Raw genomic sequence first — 7,099 nt, 5'->3', positions numbered from 1 at the left:
CTTTGAAATAATTCTTTTGAAGAATTATTATTCACTTACGTAATTTATATATTCTAACATTTATTAATGAAAATGCAAGATATACTCTAGCATTACTCTAGTAAATACAGAGTTTTATTAACTTAATGACTATATAAATTTACAACTAAAATGTGTGATTTGTAATAAAATTTAAGTAACATTTTAAAGACTTTCCAAATGACCACATAGGGAATCTGGCTGAGTTTAATATCCCACCCTCAACATATTTATGCCTACATAATACCCAATGATTAGGACTGCAAAACCATATTTATTATACTTTTACAGGTGAGAGTTAATAAATGTTGTTGAATACCTCACAGGTATCTAAATTATCATTTCTTGGTTTTATATTATACTCAATTTCTTACTGTAACTTTCCTCATAAATATGATGCTGTAATAATTACAATCTCCTTCTGTGCCCTGTACATCTTTTCCAAAAGAGCATGACAGCATCATATGACTTGAAATTCTGGTGCAGATCAATAATATAGGACTGGAGAATGTTTCACTTTTTAAATGTAAGATTCAAGAAAGAACTGTTAATGACGGATTAGAAGAACAAACCACACTGATACAAATTTGGATTGACAGGCTTTTTCAAGTATGGTTTAAATAATACTAAGTTTATAGAACAATTCCAAATAAAATATTTATTGGAAGATATTCTTCATCAATTTTCTATTACTGATGGATCATAATTTGTTCATTAGGTCTCCTACTGCACACGTTATGATATCAATCTGTATAATAAAAAATTTTCCTGGCAAAACTTATACCCATAGGATCAAAGCAATTTTAATACTACTTGCTTTATCATATATTCTAAATTAAATTGAGGTTTGCATTAAAGGGGTTTCTCTATATTAATCATACAAATGAGGCAACTGAATTATAACTAGAACATACAAAATACGCAGAATACTTTTCAAAGGTACAATTCCAAATTAAGCCCAAAGCCTTGAACTTTGGTTCTTTTTTCCTGCTATTAAATAACACCATTAAACAAATAAATGTATAAAAGCAATTGCTTATTCTCTTTGGGGATAGCAATAAACTCCAATCCATGTAAAGAGATAATTTGTTTTCATTCTCTTCAAAAGTGAGATACGTTTCTTTAGATATCAACATTGTCCCTGGTCTCATAAGCTTTTACCAAATAGAGCAGATCGTAAGTTCTGAGGTTTGATATTCAGTGATTACTGTAGCTGCATATATGTGGAAATGCTCTTTCAAGGTTGTTTTATTTCCTATTTGCCACACTTCATACCACAGAGTAGTACCTAAAAGTTAAATGCATTTTCTTGAAATGAGCCACATGATGAAACACTGCATAAGAAGAAGGCAATAGGGTGCAGTGCAAGTGCGCTGTGAAAATGAGTAAACCAGATGTCAGCAATGCTTGAGCTCAGTTGTGGATGTGTTAATTTTCCCCTAGATCTGCTCAGGAAGCTGGCAGCCAGAATCCCTTGTCTCACAGATCAGGGAAATAGCTCAGAGAAGGCTCAGAGGCAGAAAATGCAATTGACAGGGGAAATTCATTGAAGCCCTTCTTTTTTTTTTTTTTTTTTTTTTTTTTTTTTTTTTAAGTGAGATTATTTTTAAGTAGTTTTTTGTTATTGTTGCTTGGTTGCTTAAAAGTAGACTTTACCAATACAAACTTTAACATATAAAAAGTAATGAAACAGAATAGAAGAGGATTTATTAAACTCCATGTTGCCTGATTGAGCTAATCAACCTCTATTTGTTATTGGATTGGATCAAAAAGAATGACAGGGGGCACCTGGGTGGCTCAATCGGTTAAGCACTCAACTTCCACTCAGGTCATAATCTCACAGTTAGTGAGTTCGAGCCCCGAGTTGGGCTCTGTGCAGACAGGTCAGAGCCTGGAGCCTGCTTCGGATTCTGTCTCCCTCTCTGGCCCTCCCCTGTCTCTCTGTCTCTCTCTCTCTCAAAACAAAAACAAAAACAAAAACAAAAATTAAAATTAAACAAGAAGAAGAAGAGAAATGAGGTTAAGTGAGTTAGTGAACATTATTCTCCGGGTCTACGGCAAAATAACCTGTGTGCTTAGATTTTATATACAGTGTTTACTCCTAATCAAAGTGAAATGTTTCAGTGAATATTTCGCATTCATCCTTGCAATAGTTTATTAAGAATGGAAAACAGCTATGTCTGGGTCACCGCCATCATGTCTGCATGTAATTGATAACATTTTGGTTTTGAACGAACTAGTTTTGCAACCCACAGAATCAACACTGAATGTAAAAATTAGTCTTCTTTTAACACAGTTTTCCCCTAACATTTATTCAGAAATGTTCCAGAGTCTGCTAGCTGTCCATCAATATCTATTCTCCCCATCACCTGTAACGGAACTATGAAAGTTTATTTGCACATCTGGTTGCTCAAAATACTCTATTTTACAACCTCTCTTGTAGTTAAGTTTGTTTCTACGACTAATTAATGGCCCAATGATACATACTGGGAGTGGTGTGTACAAATTTTACGAAATGCTCTTAAAAGGAAGGGGTGTAAAACTTCTGTTTCCTACTTTCTGTGGTTTGAATGCAAGCATGGTGGCTAGAGAGCTGGACTTGAAGCTAAAGGATCCATCTGGAAGCTTAAGGCTTTGAAATTAAGAAATCTCTAACCCTGACAGCAGGAACCAGCCACGAACCCCTAAAAAATGAGGGACTTTTACGTGAGAGCCAAACAAATTTCTTTTTTGTTTAAGCTGTTGTTACTATGGCTTTTGTAATTGTCAGCCAAACCTTATTCTGTTATAGCCCTACTCTGTACCAGGAACTGTTGAAGATAGCACAGGGAAAAAACTTTTCTGCTCTCATGGACTTATTCTAGTGTAGGCTAATAAAAATGGGTTAAAGGGATGGAAAGATCCAAGATGGAGGGTTTTCCCTTTCACAGAAGAGGGCCAGCAAAGCTCTATGAAAAAGTGACATTTAAGCAGAAAGCTTAAGGAAGTATGGAAGTGAATCATGCAGAAACCTGAGGAATGAAATATTTAAGATCCCGAGTAAGTAAGCTTATTTCCCTTGAAAGATTGGATGAGCAGTCAACATGTGGCTGTGCCAAGAGCACAGCGAGTAGTGGAGAGAGTTGTAGAGAATAGAAGATGTCACAGGTCATTAAAAGACTGTGACTTTTATGTAGGTTAAGATAAAAAGCTATAGGAAAGAGTCTTGTACAGAGAACTAACATATTCTGGCATATTGATAAAGGTTACCTTGATAACTGTGTTACATGACCAGAGGAAGTTATAGTCTTACCAAACATTGAAAGGAAATTTAAAACTACGTGATCCCCTAATGCAATATTTTTGCTCAAGAACAGAGAATGTGATGACTTTTTCTGAATACAATCCTTGACATGAACATGTGAATTGCTATGATTCATATGCAGAGATTTTATATGCAGCAATATGTATGCTATTTCCATTTAATCTTCACAACAAATCCTAAGGTATTTCATATCCCCATTTTACATATAAGGACAAATTTCCCAAGGTTACATAAAGAATAATTAGGAGAGACAGATTTCAGACTTGGAAAATCTGAATCAAGGCCCTCTCGCCTCCTCAGCTGGTCTCTTAACCGTTATGCAATGTTACCTTCCAATTAGATTACACCTGTGAAGTGACTTTTCAATCAATGAGTAATCGTATCATAGAAGTGACAGAACATATGAAACAATTCACATGTTAAGCACCATTGTACTTTGATGCATTCTGTGTCACCAGAACAGAGATTTTTAAAATACAATTCTATTTCATTTAAACCTATGGTAAATGAATAGAGTACTACAAAAAGGGTTAAAGAATCCCAAATCCACAGTAGTTAATAAAAGCTCTTTGGGGTTTTGTTTATTTCTAATGGGTGGAGAATTAATTTGTCATGTTCCCGGGGGTGCCAAGCTCCAATTAACACCCCACGTGTGGTTAGTACATTTGTAATGGGTTGGCTGTGTAGCAGTATGATAGAAAGAGGCTCAGGCCTCGACACTTACAGTTGCTGGGTCCACAGTTTCTGGATCTCGCGTTAATCCAGGAGTAGACTCAAGGACCTAGAGAGTTCATTAGGTGCTTAGTGAAGACAGGAACATCACCCATGGCCATTCTCTATTTGGAAGAGATCCAAAAAAGTCTTTTGATTAGATTACATCTAAGGATGCAGTCCTGGGTTATTAGCCAATAGGTAGGACTGTTTAAAAAAAGCACTTTTGAAAATTCAAAACAGCCCAAATTCTTAAGCTATAAAGTATGAGATTCACACCTACATAAAATGGTATCTGCTAGTTTCATCCAACTTTTGTTCAATTTACTCAACAATCAGATTACAATAGGCTCTGTCATGAGTCAGTCAATCTGTAAAACCACATTCTGACTTTTTTTTTTTATCCTATTTTCATACCAGAATATAGTCAGGTACTATTCAAAGAAATGTTTTGATTGAGTTCTAGTTTGGGATTATTTTAATGATTTTGACTAAGGTTGCTGAAAGGATAGAATTTCAATTTTCAATTAGCGCTATATTAATGTAATAAAAGCCAAGCTTCTTTGCCAATTGCAAGATTATTTCAGTCATTGTTAATGTCCCCTATCCTTTGTATTTAACATGGCAATGCTAGTAACTTGGAGTGAATTTAAAATGATGGGGAAATAACTGTAAATGTAGAAAAGTGAGATATTAATAAAATAAAGTAAAATGCTGAGAAAGAACTGAGAGGGTACAATGATATAAGCGACGTGTTAATAAAGAGAATTATGCCAAGTGCAATAATTACCAGTCATCCCATGGTACAATTCACCTTTAGTATTAATTGCATTTCAGTCCTTTTTTTTTTTTTCCAGAAGTGTGGGAACAGGAGTGGCAAATTATGCTGCTTAATCACTCATTTATAAATGTTTCATTTCATTTAATATAGTAAAATACATATAACCTTACTTTAGACAAAAGTCTGGAATTATAGTGGGTGTGCCAAAAGGCAATTTTCACAAAAACGAATTACTCTTTGAACAATTCCATTTTACTTAATTTATTATGTCAATCCATCAGTGCCTTAGATGATCATACCTATTGAACAGCATTTTTTTTCCTTTTCTGTATCCCATGCTCCTTTCTACCACCATTGCCCATTCTGGTCCTGTCGTAAATGATCGGCTTAGGGATATTTTATTTCAACTTGAAACCGTATTTTGAGTGAATTCTCTGACAGGAAGCAATAAGAATAGAAACTCTCTTTCTGGTCATCTGCTGGAGTGCATAGTTCTATTTTTAGGAGACTGGAAAAGACATTGCTGTAGCTATCATTGGTCACTGTGAAGAATGCGGGCAAGTAACAGGGCAGCAAGAGAAAAGACTAAGAAAGCTAACAGGGAGACTGAAAGTAGACAAGCTTTTTCCTCCAATAAGATCATGAAATGATTTTGCCTCACTTATAACGTTAATGAAACAAGTGGTCACTTTTGTTATTATTTGTGTGTGTGTGTCTTTAAAAAGAAAGACATACATGAAACTTTTCTGTTTAAAAGCACTTATTACAAAAAGGAATAGAATACTAACAAGGCATCCAATAAGATCTTTTATTGAATAATGAAAGAAGGATGGTATCAATATTTTTTTTATCTGGTCAAGAAATTTCTCTCTGAGAGTCTTTTGGTGCCTAGAGTTCTAATGGGCTTATGACTACTAATGGCTTTTTAATCTCATCGTCTGTAATGTTAGAGTTTTAAATCTATTTACTTCAATTTCCTGACATGCATCAGAGACAAAGAGGGTATTTACTGGCTTTGTGGGCTTTGTGTTACATTTTTTATTACATTAGAATGTGCCCAGACTTTTGCATCAGCAACTCAACTGGAAGGTTTTGGCGGAAGAAAAACACAAGTCATCAAATATACAGTTTCAGAACTATCATTGTAATCGATATAAAGCTTTATGTTAGACTCACACTATGCGAGTGCTTTTGTGTACCTGGAAACTTTTGGCAATGTTGCTAGCTTGTGAATGGGCCAGATGAAACAAACATGGTTCTCCTATACTTAATTCACATCAGATTATACTTACATTCACTTCTGCTCTTTATTTCATAATCCTTTATGGTTCAAGCTCTTGCTTTGTTTTGACATGGATTATATCCTGTATCTATAGCTAATATATATTTTTTATTTCCTCCTAGTAGAGTGGATACAGAGGAGGATCACTTGGGTCATCTTGGACAATTCACTGAGGTTTTCTTGTTTTGATGTTCCTCAGAAATAAACCGAAAGATTACAGTATTATCTTACCTGGAAGCTTTTTAAAAGTAGACCACTACCCAAAATTACTTTGTAAATGTCCACATATCAGGGAGAACCAAAGCACGTCTACCCTGGAAAAAAAAAAATAGAGAGGTAAATCAAACAAAAGTATCATAAATATCAAATAATAGTATATGGCATTGAAAATTCCATTCTTTCAGGGGAGCCTGGAGGCCTTGGTCAGTTAAACATCCGATTTCAGCTCAGGTCATGATTTCATGGTTTATGAGTTCGAGTCCTGTGTCGGGCTCTGTGCTAACAGCTCAGAGCCTGGAGCCCGCTTTAGCTTCTCTCTCTCTCTCTCTCTGCCCCTCCCTGACTCATGCTCTGTTTTTCTCTCTGTCTCAAAAATAAATAAAAACATTAAAAAATTTAAAAAATCCCATTCTTTCAATTCTGTTCTCCATCATCCTCTCACAAAAATGGCACTTTGAAAGAACTCTTTGAATATGCCTCATTTATTTTAAAAACATCTGGAAAAAAAGTCTGCTTTTCACAGACAAAAATAGATACAAGATAAGCTAAAATTAAATATAAAAAATTAAATATATATTCAAATATTAACCTACTTATTCGGCCAGTTATCACTGCCTGATTTTGTCCTTCTTTACTCTTTGACCACACTTTGTTTGTGCTCCTGTTATGATGCCTAAAAGATAATTAAAAATTATTGTATATTATATCATCAAATCCTATGATTTACATTTTTTTTTACAAACTTGGAGCTAACAATAGTGCCTGGCATAGAGTAGAGTCTTAA

General features: G+C 34.7%; 1 long non-coding RNA gene across 1 annotated transcript in view; it reads right to left on the bottom strand.

The window, feature by feature from the left end:
* Positions 1–3,982: 3,982 nt before the first annotated feature.
* LOC144614052 (uncharacterized) overlaps positions 3,983–7,099 on the bottom strand; it is a 425,367-nt gene continuing 422,250 nt past the window's right edge. The window contains exons 3-4 of the long non-coding RNA XR_013551586.2: positions 6,328–6,410; positions 3,983–4,158 (exon numbers count right to left, since the gene is read on the bottom strand). This is a non-coding gene — a long non-coding RNA (uncharacterized LOC144614052). The remainder of the gene's footprint in view (positions 4,159–6,327; positions 6,411–7,099) is intronic.

The sequence above is a fragment of the Panthera onca genome, chromosome D4 (genome assembly GCF_046562875.1).
Source record: "Panthera onca isolate mPanOnc1 chromosome D4, mPanOnc1 haplotype 2, whole genome shotgun sequence".
In the NCBI taxonomy this organism is placed as follows: domain Eukaryota; kingdom Metazoa; phylum Chordata; class Mammalia; order Carnivora; family Felidae; genus Panthera; species Panthera onca.
This window is presented reverse-complemented; position numbering and strand designations above follow the sequence as displayed.